The sequence below is a fragment of the Scleropages formosus genome, chromosome 5 (genome assembly GCF_900964775.1).
Source record: "Scleropages formosus chromosome 5, fSclFor1.1, whole genome shotgun sequence".
Lineage (NCBI taxonomy): Eukaryota > Metazoa > Chordata > Actinopteri > Osteoglossiformes > Osteoglossidae > Scleropages > Scleropages formosus.
Genome location: NC_041810.1, coordinates 36,886,022 through 36,906,265, shown reverse-complemented (window position 1 = coordinate 36,906,265; position 20,244 = coordinate 36,886,022). Strand labels below are relative to the sequence as shown.

Here is a 20,244-nt window from a genome sequence, read left to right as displayed (position 1 = left end):
TTAACCAAAATAAACCCCTCTTAATTAAATGTACAAGTTAACCACAGAATTGTATATATATATATATATATATATATATATATATACAGTAAATAACACAATAGCCTTCCCTCACATAATAAACACTCGTATAAGAATTTGGACTTACATGTATATTACATATTATATAAATTACATTGCTCATAAGTCCAAATTCTCACATGAGTGCTTATTATGAGAAATTTCTATAATAAGCTGTCAAATTACACAAGAAATGTTTCAGGAAAACAGAAATTTCAATTCAGAATATGTGTTCTGGTAATCTTGAGTGCAACACGAGGAGACCAGCAACACCTAAGTGCAATAGCGTGGCTTTTTTGTATCTTAGTTGTCTTATAGCTGGGTTCTTGCAGAAATGACACAGTATATGTGTATAAAGCCATTCCATTCAATCTACACAGGACAAGATGTTACACCCCATGCGTACACTACAATGGCTGTACACAAGGATCCAATCCAACCAACTTCATCGTGAAGCCACAGAGAAAAGATAGTAATAGCAATATAAAACCATAACCTAAGATAATAATGGGCTCTGAAGCAAAGTAACCTTCTAAAAGAAATGAAAAAATGAAAACAAATGTAGTCATCACAGTAATTAAATTACAAGAACTGCCTTCTTATGTAGTGTAATAATAAGTTTATTTTTATAGTGTACTATATGAAATATACTACAACATTTAATGTATAGATTACAACTGTAAAGCAAATTACACACACACACACACACACATTTTCAGAACCGCTTGTCCCATACGGCGTCACGGAGCCTACCCGGCAACACAGGGCGTAAGGCTGGAGGGGGAGGGGACACACCCAGGACGGGACGCCAGTCCGTCGCAAGGCACCCCAAGCGGGACTCGAACCCCAGACCCACCGGACAGCAGGACCGAGGTCCAACCCACTGCACCACTGCACCCCCTTTAAAGCAAATTAATGTATGCTAAATATCATTAAAAACTACAGCAATAAAAAAATAATAATAACAGCACTTTATAAAAATAACAATACAGAACAATAGAATGCGTCCACTCCTTGTTCAGTGTAGGGTCGGATGATCAAAAACATGTAAATTCTTCTGTTAACACTATTCTGCTAAAACCAACAAAGGATGCCCAATCCCATTTTCATTTTTATTTTCAATAATTTTAGATCCTTTTACGTAAAACCTACGATTTAACTTTTGGAGAGTCAAATTATTTCAGAACCTTAACATTCCTAATGTAACTAAACTTCCATTTTCTAGTGGAGATACTAGTGCTGCTCTCCTCAGACTGATTTTTACAATCCTTCAGAATAACAATTGTCAATAATTGGATTGCCATCAAGAGTACTAGCAATCTTTATTAAAGCTCTGCAAGTATATTATCAGCACAGGCATGTTGGTGAATTAAAAGAGTAAAGGAGAGTGTACAAGTGGGATAACAGTAACAGTTTCAAAAAGTTTGTTTTCAGTTGTTTGTCTGCTCTGGGTCGGGTGTGTGTTTGTTGGGCTACTGCTAGATTAGTTCCTTATAATATCAAACTCAAGTGCAGGATTATGAGGGTGTTATATTTAGCTTTCATTTTATGCTTTTTAGTTAAATTTCAGATGAGATGCACATGTATGCATTTTATCAAAAATACCAGGGTGGATTTTGTTTTAACTTCAAAATGGGTAATAAAAACTTATTATCCATTTTGAAGTCCATCTATGAGAACTTGAATGTTCAAGACAGTAATTGGACATTTTGTTTAATAATCTTGTTTTTAACTTTGGCTAAAAAAGCTTTCTTTTTATATAAAGACCATACTGAATTTTACATTGTTGGTGAGAAATGATGACACTAATGCCAATGAAGTTGCTCTGAAACCAGTGCAGGTTAATGTGTTATTAACAAAGTCTCTAGAACCACCTCTAATAATAATGAGCACAGCTTATTTTGTTTCATTTATTTGCAATTTAAAATGTAACTCTATGGGGAACGCTTTGCTCCCAGTTCATAAAGTTCATCCCTTGTGGTTTAATACGTTTCCCTGTTTTTCATGGCTGGCTTTAAAAACACCCAGTAATGATTACAGAAGATAGTCTCAGAAGGAGGTACTGAGAACAAAGAAAATTCCTGTCGTATTTTAAGAAGCAAACATTTCTTTTGGTACACAAGCAAAACATATGAGAATTTATCGAAAATATCGTAAGTCAAAAACGCATTTAATACACACCTCTGTGTGACACGCTGGGAGATGCGGATCGCTGCCGCTGCCCAATATCATGAGAAAGTATCACTCCGCATATTGCTTGCAAAGAAAAAAAAAAAAAAAATTCAAAGTACAGTTTCTACTGAATGTCTATCGCCAGCTCACCATCGTGAAGTTGAACTAATGTAAATTGGGGACCACCTATATGTATATATTGAAAAAGTTTGGAACCACTCAGCAATTTTAGAAGAAATTATACTTTTTTTATCAAGGTACCATTAAACTGATTTTAAAATACAGCTCAGACATCATCACTAATGTATCAAATGGTTATTACTGCTTAAAATGACATTTATATTGCTTTTTTTTTATTTTCACCAGCTATTACTCCAATGTCCTAATGGTAAACTGTAATGGTAATGATCCTAATGGTAGAGAAACCTTTGTAATTGTGTTAGCACAGCTGATTCTGTTCAAAAAAGTAAGTCGTTTTTCCTTGGGTTTCAACAGACTGGGATTCCTAAAGTTTGTATCTGGATTTAAAAATGGCCTAAACAAAAGAGCTTTCTCAAGGAACACAGTCTATTGTTGCTTTGCAAGCCTATTCCATGCATCAGACTGGCAAGGAACTGAAGATTTCATACAAAGGTACCCACTACTGTCTTTAGAGAAGGCGGAAAACGTGTTCTAACCAGGATAAAAACGAAAGCGGAAGCTTCAAGCAATAAACTCTTGGATGTTCAATTCAACTGATTTTTATAGAGTGCTCTTCTCACAAAGGGACACAGAGAGCTGAACAAAGAACTACAGAAATACACACACACACACACACACACACACACACACACACACACACACACACACACACACACACACACACTAGCTGAAGCCACTCATCCAAAGCAGGGTCACAGCAAACCGGAGCCTAACCCAGCAACACAGGGCACAAGGCTGGATGGGGAGAGGACACACCCAGGACAGGATGCTAGTCCATCGCAAAGCACCCCAAGCAGGACTCAAACCCCAGACCCATCAGAGAGCAGGACCCAGCCAAACCCGTTGCACCACCGTGCCTCTACGTCCCTCTACTATACAGATAATACAAATAAAAGGTTGGCTATAAATTAATTATCAGTGTAAGTAAGCCGACTGGCCATGGAAGAAAGGAACAAAAGAATCTCCCAACTTAAATGCAAGGGAGAAAAAGAAACCTCTGCGGGCCAAGTGCCAGTGGCTGTCCACCCCACCTGAGCCTTCTGAACTGAAAGTGACTTTGAAGTCAACTTAAATAGCTGTTTATAACAACACTATGGTCACTAGAGCTAATAAGTTGATGTCCTGGTTTGCCTATGCAGGTCTCGTCCGCATGGAATCATCAGCTTCTGTTGGAGTGCTGTATCTGTCACGGAGTTTCCCCGAAGCGGGAGCGCCGGACCCAAGTGCGGAGCACAGGAAGAGCTTTCAAGGAGGCAATCCAGAAAACATGGTCAAGAAACAGGCAGAGTCACTGATGGGCGAACGAAGTTGAATCCGAGAGACGTAATCCGGGGAACAGGCAAGGAGTCGTGGTAAGCCAGGAAGTCGTGGAGATACAGAAGAAGGTTCAGGGAAACAAGAAGGAGGATGAGGACAGGAACGAAGATGAGGAATCAGGAAAGACAGGAAAGCAAAGGCAAACTACACAGATGAGTAATAACGCTGAACAAGGTTCCACATCTGTGCGTGTTCTGTGCCTCCTTCTTATGTGTCCATCTCTTGATCCGCCACAGGTGCTCCTCGTTGCGCCAAGGGGGGTGTGACAGTATCACAACTGGCCTCGTCAGGTTTTGTCATGGGGCAACAATGTTTAACAAAAAGAAAGTGTTAGTAACTGACAACATAAAAATACTACAAAGATTTATAGAAAAAAAAAACACAACAAACAGGAAGCACATGAGTTACTAGATACACCAGGGTGAACATACGAGTCTTAAGCCTGGATTTGAAGACTGAAACGGATGAGACAATCCTGACAACAATTGAAAGACTATTTCGGTGTTCTCTAGCGAATGGCAGGCCCTCCTACTGAGATATTATTGATCACAGGTAGTTTAAGGATGAATGAAGACAGCGCTCTGGAACATAGCAACCTGTAATCTCATTAAGGTAAAATGGATAAATGCCATGTATTGCTTTACAGTGTGTAGCCAGCCAGCGGTCAGCCACAACATTAAAACCACTGACAGGTAAGATGAAAAACATTGATTATCTTGTTATAATGGCATCTGTCAAAGGGTGGAATATATTAGGGAGCAAGTGAACAGTCAGTCCTTGAATTTGATGTATCACTTAATCAGAACGTAGAGACCGTCTGGGAGGCAGTGCGAGAAACGGTTTACAAAACTGCTGTCGATGTCCTGGGGTTTTCAACAAAACACCAAAAGGACTGGTTTGACGAAAACGATATCGAGATCCAAAAACTACTAAACGAAAAACACCGTACTCATCAAGCATATCTTAGCAAACCGGATTCACCTACTAAGAAAACTGCATTAAACAACATACGTAGGTCATTACAGCAGAAACTGCGTCACATGCAAGACTCCTGGTTGAAAAATAAGGTTGATAAGATTCAAGGCTACGCGGATAGGCGTGACTTAAAGAACTTCTATGCAAGCCTGAAGGAAATTTGTGGTCCAACCATTTTCCGTGTATCTCCTCTCCTCAGTGAAAATACGAACACTTATCGTTGACGAATCAAAAATTCTTGATAGATGGGTCAAATATTTTTACAAGATACTGAATCAACCATCATCCATAAATGCGGAAGCAACTGAACGTCTACCACAAGTAGATGTCAACGAATCCCTTGATGAATTACCCAGCCTTGAAGAAGTACAGAAAGCGATTTATCAGATTTCCAATAGAAAAACACCCGGTGCAGACTCCATTCCAGCCAAGATCTACAAGCAAGGTGGACAGGGACTGACCATGAAACTGCTGCAACTTTTTCAACTAATCTGGGAGGAGGCAATACCTCAAGACTTCAAGGATGCCTCAATTATCCACTTGTACAACTATAAAGGGAACCGCCAAATATGCAACAATTATCGCGGCATCTCTATACTATCCAGTGCCGGCAAAATTCTTGCTAGGCTGCTGCTTAATCATCTTGTTGCACACCTTGATCAAGGACTCCTACCTGAAAGTCAGTGTGGATTTCGTAAAGAACGCAGTACTATTGACATGGTGTTTTGTGCGAGGCAACTTCAAGAGAAATGTCAAGAGCAGAACACTGACCTATATTCCACCTATGTTGACTTAACGAAAGCGTTTGATGTGGTTAGTAGAGAAGGATTGTGGAAAATCATGGCAAAGTATGGTTGTCCAAAAAAATTCATCTCATTAGTGAGACAGTTTCATGATGACATGCGGGCCAGAGTCCAAAGCAACGGTGTAATATCTGAGCCCTTTCCTGTTACCAATGGAGTCAAACAAGGATGTGTTCTTGCACCAACATTGTTCAGTATTATGCTCTCGGCAATGTTGACTGATGCCTTTAGCGAGGAAGATGTTGGAATCCATATTAACTATCATACAGACGGTAAGCTTTTAAACCTTAAAAGGTTGAAATCCAAAACCAAAGTTGCAACAGATACCGTCAGGGATTTTCTGTTTGCTGATGACAGTGATACCTGGAGGGGCGTGATTGGGAGGAACGGCCTCCCTGATCTGAACCCGAGTGGTGAGTTGTTATTGGATTTCTGTGCTAGTCACGGTTTGTCCATAACAAACACCATGTTTATGCATAAGGGTGTCCATCAGTGCACTTGGCACCAGGACACCCTAGGTCGGAGGTCGATGATCGACTTTGTAGTCGTTTCTTCTGACCTTCGGCCATATGTCTTGGACACTCGGGTGAAGAGAGGGGCTGAGCTGTCAACTGATCACCACCTGGTGGTGAGTTGGATTCGATGGCGGGGGAAAAAGCTGGACAGACCTGGCAGGCCCAAACGCATAGTGAGGGTCTGTTGGGAACATTTGGCGGAGGCCCCTGTCAGAGAGGTCTTCAACTCCCAACTCCGACAGAGCTTCAACCAGGTCCCGAGGGAGACTGGGGACATGTCAGGGCGGCGGTTCGGAGATGCGGCCATAAAGTCTCCGGCGCCTGTCGCGGCGGCAATCCCTGAACACGGTGGTGGACACCGGAGGTAAGGGATGCCGTCAAGCTGAAGAAGGAGTTCTATTGGGGCTGGCTGGCTCATGGGACTCCTGAAGCAGCTGACGGGTACCGGCGGGCCAGACGGAGCGCGGCTCTGGCAGTCGCCGCGGCAAAAACTCGGGCCTGGGAGGAGTTTGGTGAGGCCATGGAGGAAGACTTTCGGTCGGCCTCAAAGAGATTCTGGAAAACCGTCCGGAGACTCAGAGGGGGGAAGCGGTGTTCCATAAACACTGTTTACAGTGGAAGTGGTGCGCTGCTGACCTCAACTGAGGATGTCCTCAGGCGGTGGAAAGAGTACTTTGAGGATCTCCTCAATCCCTCTGACACGCCTTCCGTAGAGGAAGCTGAGGCCGGGGACTCGGAGGGGGACTCTTCCAGTACCCTGGCTGAAGTTGCTGAGGTAGTCAAAAAACTCCTCGGTGGCAAAGCTCCAGGGGTGGACGAGATCCGCCCTGAGTTTCTCAAGTCTCTGGATGTTGTGGGGCTGTCTTGGCTGACACGCCTCTGCAGCATCGCGTGGAGTTCGGGGACGGTGCCTCTGGACTGGCAGACCGGGGTGGTGGTCCCTCTTTTTAAGAAGGGGGACCGGAGATTGTGTTCCAACTATAGGGAGATCACACTCCTTAGCCTCCCTGGGAAAGTCTATGCTGGGGTAGTGGAGAGGAGAATCCGACCGATAGTCGAACCTCGGATACAGGAGGAGCAATGTGGTTTTCGCCCTGGCCGTGGAACACTGGACCAGCTCTATACCCTCACTAGGGTGTTGGAGGGTTCGTGGGAGTTTGCCCAACCAGTCCATATGTGTTTTGTGGACCTGGAGAAGGCATTCGACCGTGTCCCTCGTGGCATCCTGTGGGAGGTGCTTCGGGATTATGGGGTTCGGGGCTCGCTGTTACGGGCTGTTCGTTCCCTGTATGACCGGAGCAGGAGCTTGGTTCACATTGCCGGCAGTAAGTCAGACCTGTTCCCGGTGCATGTTGGACTCCGCCAGGGCTGCCCTTTGTCACCGATTCTGTTCATTATCTTCATGGACAGAATTTCTAGGCACAGCCAGGGAACGGAGGGTGTCTGTTTTGGTGGCCGCGAGATCTCGTCTCTGCTTTTTGCGGACGATGTGGTCCTGATGGCTTCATCGAATCAAGACTTGCAGCGTGCACTGGAGAGGTTTGCAGCCGAGTGCGAAGCGGCGGGGATGAGAATCAGCACCTCCAAATCCGAGATCATGGTCCTCAGTCGGAAAAAGGTGGATTGCCCCCTCCGGGTTAGGGGGGAGCTCCTCCCTCAAGTGGAGGAGTTTAAGTATCTCGGGGTCTTGTTCACGAGTGAGGGAAAAATGTAGCGGCAGGTTGACAGACGGATCAGTGCGGCGTCCGCAGTAATGCGGTCATTGTAACCGGTCTGTTGTGGTGAAGAGGGAGCTGAGTCGTAAGGCGAAGCTCTCAATTTACCGGTCGATCTACGTTCCTACCCTCACCTATGGTCATGAACTCTGGATCATGACCGAAAGAATGAGATCGCGGATACAAGCGGCAGAAATGAGTTTCCTCCGCAGAGTGGCTGGGCGCACCCTTAGGGATAGGGTGAGGAGCTCAGTCACCCGGGAGGAGCTCGGAGTAGAGCCGCTGCTCCTCCGCATCGAGAGGAGCCAGTTGAGGTGGCTCGGACATCTGTTCCGGATGCCTCCTGGACGCCTCCCTGGGGAGGTGTTCCGGGCATGTCCCACTGGGAGGAGGCCTCGGGGCAGACCCAGGACACGTTGGAGAGACTATGTCTCCCAGCTGGCCTGGGAACGCCTTGGGGTTCCCCCAGAGGAGCTAGAGGTTTGCGGGGAGAGGGAAGTCTGGGGGGCTCTGCTTAGACTACTGCCCCCGCGACCTGGTCCCAGATAAGCGGAGGAAGATGGATGGATGGATGGATGGATGATGACTGCGCTCTCAATGCTACTACAGAAGCCGACATGCAGTATTGCGTCAACAAGTTCACCATGGCCTGTAATGATTTCGGCCTGATCATAAATACGAAGAAGACTAGTTCTACACCAGCCTGCTCCAGGAAAACCTTACGACGAGCCTAACATCACAATAAACGGAAAAAGGCTCAGTACAGCGAATAAGGTCACGTGCCTTGGAAGCACACTGTCCCAAAACATTCTAATCGATGACGAGGTGAGGACAAGAATCGCCAAAGCCAGTGCAACCTTCGGCAGACTACATTCAAACGTGTGGAAAAGAAGAGGCATACGTCTGCAGACAAAACTCGCTGTTTATCACGCAGTCGTACTATCTACACTGCTCTATGCGAGCGAAATATGGACAGTTTACAGTTGTCATGCCCAAAAACTGAACCACTTTCACACAACATGCCTACGTAGAATTCTTGCTATTAAATGTCAAGAAAAGGTTCCCAATAGGGAGGTTCTTGCCCATGCTGGCCTACCAAGTGTTCACACTATTCTAATGCACTCCCAGCTTAGATGGGCAGGTCACTTGGTATGCATGTCAGACCTATGGCTTCCCAAATGACTTTTCTATGGCGAGCTATCCGAAGGTAACCAATCTAGAGGTGGTCAGAAGAAGCGATTCAAGGACACGCTCAAATCATCCTTAAAGGCATTTGGCATTGACACGGATAACTGGGAAGAATCTGCAAAGAACAGAACGAGATGGTGCACCTCCATACATAAAGGCGCTGTGTTGTACGAAGCTAATAAAATAACTTTAGCCATGCAAAAACAACAGGAACGGAAATCTTGAGGCGCTCGTTCCCAACAAAATGGCACAATCACATGTCCACAGTGTCAGAGAACATTTCATATGCAAATTGGTCTAATCAGCCATCTGCGCATGCACAATGCACCCCCGCCCCTACCCCAGTCTAACTAGATGGTCCTCATCAACAACGACGGACAAACAATACATTGGAAGCAGGAAAAACGGGCAAGCATAAGAATCAGAGTGACTTTGACAAGGGCCAAATTGTGATGACTAGACAACTGGGTCAGAGCATCTCCAAAACGGCTGGTCTTGTGGGGTGTTCCCGGTATGCAGTAGTCAGTAGCTATCAAAAGTGGTCCAAGGAAGGACAACCGGTGAATTGGCGACAGGGTCATGGGCACCCAAGGCTCATTGATGTGCGTAGGGAGCGAAGGCTAGCCTGTCTGGTCCGATCCCACAGAAGAGCTACTGTAGCACAAATTGCTGAAAACCTTAATGCTGGCCATGGTAGAAAGGTATCAGAATACACAGTGCATTGCAACTTGATGTGTATGGGGCTGCATAGCCGCAAACCGGTCAGAGTGCCATGCTGACCCGTCTACCGCCAGAAGTGCCTACGTTGTGGACATGAGTGTCAGAATCTGCCCATGGAGCGATGAAAGGGGGCCTGGTCTCATCAATCACATTTTCTTTTAGACCATGTGGACGGCTGGGTGTGTGTGCATCTTTTACCTTGGGAAGAGATGGCAATAGGATGCACTATAGGAAGAAGGCAAGCTGGCAAAGGCAGGGTGATGCTCTGAATAATGTTCTGCTGGGAAACCTTGGGTCCTGACATTCATGTGGATGTTACTTTGACACGTAACACCTACCTAAAGATTGTTGCAGACAGAGTACCAGGTCAGTGGGAGCTTCATGGCAACAGTATTCCATGATGGCAGGGGCCCTGCCACACTGCAAAAATTGTTCAGGAATGGATTGAGGAACATGACAAAGGGTTCAAGGTGTTGACTTGGCCTCTCAATTCCCCAGATCTCAAGCTGATTGAGCGTTTGTGGGATGTGCTGGAAAAACAAGCCCGATCCATGGAGGCCCCACTTTGCAACTTAACTTGTTACTAACATCTTGGTGCCAGGTGCCACAGGACACCTTCAGAGGTGGAGTCCATACCTCAACGGGTCAGAGCTGTTTTGACAGTGCAAGGTTGACCTATGCAACATTAGGCAGGTGGTTTTAATGTTGTAGCTGATCGGTGTAGATCAAGTAAGACTATCTAAAAAACGAAGCTGAAAGAACAAAGCCAACTGGACTTTAAGATTTTATCATTTCTAAACTTCACCAGAAGCCAACACAGCAATTTAGTGTTGTATGGTCATACTTCCTTGTAACAATTTCCACATCAGTCTTCTATAGTAACCGTAACCTGGATACAGTCTGATACTGACAGCCTGGTAACAGAGCATTACAATAATCCAGCCTACTCAAAACAAAAGCATGAACTAGTTTCTAAGCATCTTGCCTACAAAAAAAATACCTTTAGCTATATTTCTCAGCTAAGAAAGCATGACCTGGTCCATATAGCAACGAGGCACAAATGACAGGTTTCTGTGCTTAATGCATTCCGTATGATTGAAGCTTAATCCGTGAGTGGTGAAGACTAATGTGATTGTTTCAAGGGCTCCAGCACCATCCCTCCACGTACCTTTTTTGCCTGGCAGATTCAGAGATTGCCTTTCTTCAGCAGTCTATGAGAAGAGCACTATACAAAAAAAAAAAAATTGGAAAAAAAAAACTCCACAATTTTATACAAGAAAAACTATTTGCTGAACGGAACAGTATGCAATAGGTCATCAGGCTAGAAAACATTACCATTTGAAAGAAAGGGGAACTCCCTGTGTCTCTAAGTTTTACCATAAAATTATTCAGAACCAGACTTTCTCTTCTGGCATAATAAGGTATGTAATGACCAGTTCTATGCGTTGGTTTACAGGAAATCGTGTGTAGTGGGGGGGAAGGAAAAAAAAAAAAAAAAAGTAGTGCTGGTGCAAAAATAAGCAAAGCCCAGGTTGCATTGGTTAACATAGGGAAGTAGAATGAGGTATTACACAATCACTTAAGATTTTAAAATCTCATCTCAATCACTACTAGAATGTTCATATACTTCCAAGCATGACTGCATCACCAGAATATCAACAAAAACATTATGCTTACAAATATCACCTATACAGTATTTACTGGAGGCTTGCACACTTTTGAACTGCACCACTGGAACAGGATTCTGGGACATGAAGGTGTCAGAGGTAGCTGTGACAAGTAAGCTGAAGGTGGCTAATCTTCCATTGCAGAGTTCAATGCCACCCTCCTTAGTCATCTAGAAGCCTCATCACCAGAGCCTGCTTTTATTTTATATTTTTTTTAAAAAAAAAAAAAAAAAAACCCTCCCCTTTGACATGTTTCACATTGTCAACAGACACTTTTCTCCCAAATGAAATATCAGACAGATACAACTGACTGTAGTAGATCAGACACCATTTTGAAATTGTGCTCATTTTAAGGTAAGCCTGTATAATGCAATTACTTCCACTCAAAATACATGTTGCAAATATTTCACAGAAATACATCAAGGCACACAACCGGAACACTCATACCTAAAAAAAAAGTCTTCCAAGCAATTTTATTGTATACACTATCAGAATAACACTGTACAAGTCTTGCATTTCTGCTGCAACTTGCACCTGTTCCAAAGGCTGTTTCACTTTTCTTAGCCAAGTTCTCCAACCAAGTCTCTCTTTCTTCATATCTTCACCTTGCAGTTTTTCCTCTTTGCTTTTGTCTCCACATCCCCATTTTCCTAGAATATGGAAACAATTTGTAGAACTCAAAACATGCCAAACTATTAACAGAGGGTTTGAAACCAAAACAACTCAGCTGTTCTACTCACATCAGTGATTCAGGCCTATGGTCAGAGACCTGTCAATGGTTCGGAGTAGGTTTCTTTTGCATGTCGTACACTATGACAGGACCATATGATAGGTCCAACCATAAATCAAGACATGCTTAGTATACACAATCAATTCTCAGACATACCTCTTCAGACTTAGTCTTCTTCCTCCTCCTCCAGCTGTTTGGGAAAAGGAGGGGGAGCACAATTCATATGCCATTATAACATTCTGGTAGATAATGGTATTCAGTGAAAACCTGCAGGTTATTACACCAATCCTCACAATAAAGAGCATACCGTGTCAGGCTCATTAAATCAGTTCTTAACCCTCACGCGAGCGTCAGGGAAAAAGTCATCATCATTCACGGCAAACTGTTCTACCTTCACAGTGCGTGTTTGACAGCTGCTAGGACAGAATTTTTAGGATCCTGCTCTCACCTCTTTCAATGCTTCCTTCATGACATGTTTATATGCGGTGCTTCAGCTGACTTGAAAGACAAGTGCTCCTCCAACTAGGTCCTTTAACTTGTCAGCAAAAATGCTGAGGTCCATCACTGGAAAAAAGGTTGCAAACATCACTCCTGCTACAGCACACAGCAGCTGGCAAAAGCACACAGGAAACTGCAGGCTCTGCTCAGTGTTTAGAGCTCAACACCCATCCAAGGATGGAATACTGTTGACGAAAAATGAGCATCACTGCAAGAGCCAGGAGAGATGACTTTACAAGAGTGGGAGGACTGGTTTCTGTATGATACTGTACATAGGAACAATGGCAGGCTCTTGCAAAGGTTCATAAACAGCAGGAAATTACAGCACAATTAACATTATATGGTAATATTCACAAAATGTGAAACCTCTACAGAACTACACAAGACCAGTCCAAAGCAATTTAGAGCATTAAGTAGGCAAAATCCCACATACTTATGAAGCGGTCGATGCAGGAAGCAACAATACACTTGTCAGTGAGTGTGATGCAGCCCTTGTTCTTAGAAGCACAAACAATGGACTTGGAATGAAAGCGGGAGCCACATTTGGAAATGTTACCTCAAGTCTTCACAGTAGGCAGAAGCCATTGTGTAAGTTCACTAGGTCAATCACTGCAAAAATAAGCACATGACATTACTTATAAAGAACATACACTACTTCTGCTTCCTGCTTTTGATGTATTTGTCAGATAAAGAAGATTATACAGGGAGTAAGTAGTAATAGCTTAAGACACCCCCAATGGTGACACTCACAGAAATGTCTCTCCTTTTGTTTCTCCCATCTAGGCCACAAGGACCCTAGATGGGGAATTAGAAGAATTTGTTGTTCCTCCTCTTCCTATACAGACAGTACAGAGTGGCACTGTCTGTGGTAAGCACTGGGAGGTAGCACAGAACCAAACAGCCTGTGCCAAGAGACAAGGCAGTGGCCACCATATAGTAGGCTTACCAAAGTTGTTCCAGCAGATCATGTCCTCCTAGTCAACACTGAACTCCTTTGAACTTGGGTAGCAGTGGCTAAAGTGGTAGCTTCATCTGTCAGACCTTTCACAGGAAGTGAAAGTACAGGCAAACACCTACAAAAGAATGAAGTAAAAGTGTGAATGCCAATTTCATCCTAGCCTACCACCTTTCACTGGACCTGTCTCCTCACACCCCCTGGCAGAAATAGAGGCAGAGGCCTGCTATTCTCTACACCTGTCAAATCTGTCCACCTTTGAATTCCATGTCTCCATCACAGCCTTAACCACACTTCTGCTGGTTGCTCTTTATTGCCCTCCCGACTGTGTCCTAGATGATCCAAACATTGAGCTCCTTTCCAGGGAACAACACACTGCAGATTTCTGGTCATTTCAACCTGCATGTTGGAACATTCATGAAATCAGTCTTCTGTTGCTCCTGCAGTCTCTATGCCCCAGTCCTCTGCTACACAAAAAGGCAGCAGTCACCTCAATCTTGCATTCTCTGGAAACTGTAGCTATCCTTTACCCTGTCACTCTACTGCATGTCAGACCATTTAATTTCCTACCCTGTATCACACCCAACTCCTCTCCTGCACCCTCTGTCACCTTCCACTACTAATCTCACCCACCCCCTTCCATCTCCTGTGCCAAACAATTCTCAAAGCTGCCCATAGACAATGCTACCCATGTCTTCCTCAACCCTCGGTTCCTCTTCAGACACTCTGCCCTCTACCATCAAGACCAGAATACCCCAATTCCACCCACAGATACAAAAATGCACTGTCTCAACAGGGTCAAATTCAGATGCACACAATGATAGCAGAAATCAGAGAGACACTTGACATTTACAAAGAACTTGGCAGAGTGAAAGTTTGCCATTTCCTCAGCTAAAACCACATTTATCCACAACAATCTCATCTGCAGTCAAGCCACACAGGCTTCACCTTCTCTTCCCTACTGTCCTCCTGCTCCTCCTTCACAACCCTGACAAATTCTCTGCAAACACCTGCCCTAATCATGCTGAATCTCCATGAAAAGTCAGTCTGCGCAATTCATCCCCTGACAGAAGGTTCAGTCTCTGAGATCCTGTGGTCACACAGAGCCACCACCTGCTCCTTTGAGCCCATCCCTTTACCTCTCCTACAGAACACCCCACAACAGCTCAACTCCATGATCACAAATTCCTCACTCTGGACAACCTGTAACTAGCCATCTGTATTTGATGCTTAGAATGATTAGGCTGGTAATCAAGGATCAAAGTCAGATATTGCATCGAAAGCACCCTCCTTGCATTTTGTCTCCAGGATCTCAAAACTTCCCTATTTTCAAACTCACTTTTCCCCTGATTTCTTAAATGCTTAAAGATGTGTTGTCTGAATAATTACACCCATACACAGCTACTTGTGTAGGGTCTACTAGTTTATATGGTGGTATGTGACAAATTGACTGCGCCATCGCATCTGTACATCCAAATCTCTGCTTTTACTGGTGTAATGCGCTTTTTGTATTGTTATTGGAGAGGTATGTCACTTTGGAGAAAAGTATCTACTAGACAAATAAATGAAAAAGATATATTCAATTCATTTAAGAGCACTCCTCACAGTGACACTTGAATCTTGGGGCAGCAGGTAAGTGCCCAGTGGTCACCCGATAATCAGCAAACCCAGGTTAAAACAGCCGACCCTGATTCTGGTGTAGTACCCTGTACTAACTTGGGCTTAGAAGCCAAAACAAGTTAGGTGTTCTAATCACATCAGTGACTCAGGCCTATGGTCAAAGACCCATCAATGGTTCTGAGTAGGTTTCTTTTGCATGCCGTACACTATGACAGGACCATATGATAGGTCCAACCATAAATCAAGACATGCTTAATACACACAGAATCATCTCCTAGACATACCACCTCATCATACTGAGCCTTCTGACTGCCACTTCCTCTTCCAGTTTTGCTTAATTTTTGCAGCTACTTCAGCCTTGGAAGCCAAAAAAATTAGTATAAATTCAAACAAAACCTGGGAATTGTGGGTTTGCTGGAGAACACCAATACTTTACTGACAATTTCTGCAGACACAGCATCCTTTCTGGACCTGTCTGTCTACAGACACCCCCACAATCGAGATGGGCTGCCTACAGATACCTTTCTGGTGTACCTGGCTTGAATGCCCACCCAAGGATCATACTGGCTCAGTTTGTGTACCTCTGATAAAGAAGCACATCCACCCTACACACAATGATCATTTGGTGATCTACAGGTTGGGGGGGAAGGGCAATAAATATTCTCTCCGGGGTTTACATTTTCATTTGATTTGTCCCCCCCCGCTTACCACCGCACTGAGAAACACCTTCATTTGTGTTTTTAATCACTGCTAGATAGTATTACCTGGGCTATGCTGTTATTTTATGCAACAATCACTGTTATGTAAAGAGACTGTTCTAACCTTCACAGTACTTATGTTTTACAGCTGCTAGGACAAGAAATTGTTAGGATCCTTCCCTCACCTCTTTCAATGCTTCCTTCATAACATCCATGTTTATATGTGGCACTTCAGCTGACTTGAAGCACAAGTGCTCCTTAGCTGAATCCTGTAAGTTGTCAGCAAACATGGGTACATCACTGGAAAACAGGTTGCAAACATCACCCCTACTACAGCAGATGGCAAAAGGCACACAGAAAAATGCAGGCTCTGCTCAGTGTTTAGTGCTCAACATCCATCCGTGGATGGAATACTGTTGACGAAAAATACGAACATCACTGCAAGAGTCCGAAGAGATGACATTTACAGCAATGGCAGGACTAGTCTCGTACTGTACTGCAAACTGCAGGCTCTTGCACAGGATCATAAAAGAGAGAATACAGTACAATACACGTCATATGGTCACTTTCACAAAATAAGATAAAACTAGTACAGAGGACCAGTGCACAGCAATCTGCTGCATTAAGTAGGCAAAACCCAACATACCCAAGAAGCAGTCAACGCAGGACCCAACAATCCACTAGCCTGTGAACGTGGATGATACAGCCCTTGTTCTTAGCACTGCAACTGATGAACCTGGAACGAAAGGTGAAGCCACATTTGGGAGTTTTCCCTTGAGTTTTCATGGCTGAAATTAGAAGCCATTGTTGAGGTTCACAGAAAAAAGTACTTTTTCAACTTACTGGTTTTGATAGATATATCTTTCAGATAAACTACTACTAATTTGTAACTAAGACACTACCAATGAGGGAGGGCAATGTAATTATTCACAAGGGCATAATCTCTTCCGGTGCCCTTCATGGCAATGAAATGACAAAAGACATCCGTCTCCCCTTTTACTTCTACCATCTAGGCCACAAGGACCGTAAGTGGATTATAAGGAGGGATGGTTGTTCCACCCCTTCCTATACAGAAGGAGTGGCACTGTGTTGTAAGCAGTGGGAGGTACCACAGAACCAAACCCAAGCCTGTTCCAAGAGAGAAGACAGCAATGACCATATAGCAGACTTGCTGTACTTGTTCTAGCCGTTTCAGCAGATCATGTTGTCCAACTAGTTAACGCTGAACTTCTTTGAACTTGGGTAGTGGTGGCCAAATTGTGGCTGGGCTTAAGAGGCACCTTTTATCTGTCAGACCTTTCACAAGGGAGTGGACACAGTCAAGATGAAGATTCTTGGAGAAGCAGGTGACAATAGTTAACTTGTCACCTTACCGTCAATGGACTCTGCCCTAAAATCCTTGCTTCTCATGTACCCTGTACTAACTGTGCCACCAAAATCACAGAGTTGTGTATAGTACACGTAAATTACTATGACGCCTTGGATACACGTTGAAGAAATAAAGTGTACACAAGCAGTAACACAGTTTGCAAGCCTGTCTGTTCAGCTTTTCAGTATGAAGCATCAGAGTTCAGTATTCAAAGGAACATCATAACAGAAGAGGCTTCTGAATCAAGCATGGTGTGAAAGACTAGAAGAACAAGAGCATATACTACCCCAAAAGGCTGTAATAAACACTTTAATATTAAAAAAAACCATTTCAGAGTAGGTAGCTAATAACTGACCTAAGGTACCTCAGTAACTTGGCCGCAACAGCCACAGTCCTCCCGAGTGTTGCTTCAGTCTCTGAAGGAGCCACAGCCAGAGTCACCTTCTTTCTTCTAGCAGGGGGAAGGTTAGCCTCCAGAAAGAGCGCAAGGTTTCCATTCAGGACACCCTACACAGTGAAACAAAGATCAGTTCCAGTGATTGAGTAGCTACAAAATTGTTGTATGGGATAGTACAGAAAGGAGCGCAAACAAGTTAGCTCAGAAGTTGAGGTAAATATGATGCTCGCAGCACTGACTGTCCAGTGCCAGTGGGCCAACACAGAAATCCACTGATCATGCAGAGGTCTCCTTGGGTGGACTTTTAAAGCACAAAAGTGCCCAACTTTCCCAGACAAAGGAACTTATAGGGATTATTATACTTTCCGCAACAGCCACTCATACATGGCAAGCACCTCAGTTCTTCCACCTTCTGTGAATTTAAGATGTTTAACGCCTTGAATTGATAGATTCATATCACTTTGCACTGTAAGTGCACCTCAAACTTTAAAGAGGTGAAAAGAGAAAGCCGTATATAATATGGGCGCCCACGTCACGTGTGGAGAAGCTCGTTTCACCGCACCGCCGGTCCGGAAAAGGAGAACCTTGGCTTGAAAAATATCAAGGAGGAATTTATATTTAAAAAAAAAAAAAAAAGCCAATATTAAATCGCTTTAAGCGTCGACGAAGACGCACACGTTCGGCTACACGACTGCGGAGAAACCAGGACCAGCAGGAGCAACAGGCTCGTCATAATGGCGGCTCCGCGCTCAGCCACGTGGCTGCTTCGAATCACTGTCCGCGTGCGCGCTTACGGCCGGGGCGGGAGAACATTTTATGTGGTGTCTCAGCGGACAAGCAGAACAGCACGTTCAGCGGCTGGAACATCATTGCCACAATTCCCCACCAAGCTGAAGAACAAAACTTTTACACAGCGAGCGACCACTAGCACGTGTTTCACGACAGAAGGTCGCAGACACTCGGCCTAGTAGTAGTGAGTGAGTGAGTGAGGCGCCGTCAGCCGTGTCGTGTAGAAACCAGCTTATCTATCGGCTGCCTCCTCCCTATCTGTCTGGCGAAAAATATACTTATATAAGTCATTGTCCTTTCAATTGCTATAATATTGCTAAACGTCGAATTACTAGATCCAAAATTTGGTCCAAAATGTCACGTGCCTCTGCATATTCTATTCAAAACACACTGTGTGTGTGTGCGTGCGTGCGACAATGTTACTCTTTAAGTTCCACGCAAATTAGTACTAAATACACCATTCTCCATTTCACGAAGGCCGAAACCTCCACGTACCGCATCCGTCGCTCTCGTCTGCTGCGTCGAAATACCCAGCTCTCTGTACTTCTCTCTACCTACTTCACCCGCTTTTACTCTCGCGAGATTTCAACACGACGGGAAAACACGTCACGTCGAACGTTACAATGAAATTTAAACCGTGTACTGTATTTAAAAAACCACTATTTATTGCCGGGTAGGCTCCGGTTCCCCGTGACCCCCGTGACTATTTATTGTGTATTTTTTTGTCCCATTTATTATTTCTTTGTGTATTACAATGTTTCAATTCTATACCTTGGAAAACGAGATCCAGTGTATTTTTTGTTTACATTTATTCATGCTTTTCTCCAAAACGACTTACAATATATATAGTACTTACAACTATTTACCCATTTGTACAGCTGGGTAATTTTACTGAAGCAATTAGGTGAAGTACCTTGCTCAAGGGTATTACAGCTGGAGGCGAGATTCGAACCTGCGATTACCAGGCAGAACGTCTAACCACTGCGCTATCCGTCCCTGTCATGTCATTGTCCTGATTTTTATTTAAAACGTGAAAATTATATACACTTGCTTGTAGTTTAGTACTGTTGCCTTATAGAGTTTTAACAAAGGCAGATTTAGAAACTAGTAAAGTCGGCGCATGATAATGATGTCAAGTAAAACTGTAGTACTGGTACATTTATACATTTTATTTGTAATATTGTAACGACAGGGGGGTGCGGTGGCGCAGTGGGTTGGGCCACAGTCCTTCTCTCCAGTGGGTCTGGGGTTCAAGTCCCGCTTGGGGTGCCTTGCGATGGACTGGCATCCCGTCCTTGGTGTGTCCCCTCCCCCTCCAGCCTTACGCCCTGTGTTGCCGGGTAGGCTCCGTGACGCCGTATGGGACAAGCGGTTCTGAAAATGTGTGTGTGTGTGTGTGTGTGTGTGTGTGTGTGTGTGTGTGTGTGTGTGTATTGTAACGACCCTCGTTAGCCGAGTTTGAGCGGGAAACTTGTGTTTGCTGTGTCTGTGTACTGTCCTCTACACAGACTTAGTGGTTTGACAGTCAGCTAAATTGCCAGCCTTCACGTGACTCTGAAGACAAGTGTTTCTTTTGCTCACAAGTTTAATGATTTTAGGTAAGGAGTGAAAAGGCGATGCTGTTGCAGGGCTGAGGATGGAAAAGATTAGGAGAGGAGTTCACCACGTGCACTGACGATAACAACAGAACTACTTCGTACTTTATGTCAGAGAGGAAGCGTAAAAGTCTCAGTAATACGTAAAATATACAAGAAACCGCCAGTAGATGGCACCAACTCACATTCGCCTATCGAGAACTGAAAAACACACACACACACACACACACACACACACACACACACACACACACACACAC

General features: G+C 44.2%; 1 long non-coding RNA gene and 3 other non-coding genes across 9 annotated transcripts; all 4 read right to left on the bottom strand.

Annotated features, from left to right (window-relative positions):
- Nucleotides 1-11,555: 11,555 nt before the first annotated feature.
- LOC108931191 (uncharacterized) lies at nucleotides 11,556-18,962 on the bottom strand. Of its 6 annotated transcripts, none has more exons than XR_003797680.1 (9): nucleotides 18,885-18,962; nucleotides 17,559-17,710; nucleotides 16,481-16,570; nucleotides 16,020-16,134; nucleotides 13,508-13,634; nucleotides 13,118-13,170; nucleotides 12,512-12,627; nucleotides 12,220-12,253; nucleotides 11,556-11,983 (listed from the first exon to the last, which is right to left on the bottom strand). It is a non-coding gene; the product is annotated as an uncharacterized LOC108931191 (long non-coding RNA). The 6 variants fall into 6 exon arrangements; XR_003797679.1 differs by having other exon boundaries at nucleotides 16,020-16,103; XR_003797678.1 differs by having other exon boundaries at nucleotides 16,020-16,570.
- LOC114910634 (small nucleolar RNA SNORA42/SNORA80 family) lies at nucleotides 12,059-12,189 on the bottom strand. The gene has a single exon (XR_003797742.1). It is a non-coding gene; the product is annotated as a small nucleolar RNA SNORA42/SNORA80 family (small nucleolar RNA).
- Nucleotides 12,372-12,440, bottom strand: LOC114910632 (small nucleolar RNA SNORD57). Its single transcript, XR_003797740.1, has one exon. It is a non-coding gene; the product is annotated as a small nucleolar RNA SNORD57 (small nucleolar RNA).
- Nucleotides 13,314-13,446, bottom strand: LOC114910612 (small nucleolar RNA SNORA51). The gene has a single exon (XR_003797728.1). It is a non-coding gene; the product is annotated as a small nucleolar RNA SNORA51 (small nucleolar RNA).
- Nucleotides 18,963-20,244: the final 1,282 nt, after the last annotated feature.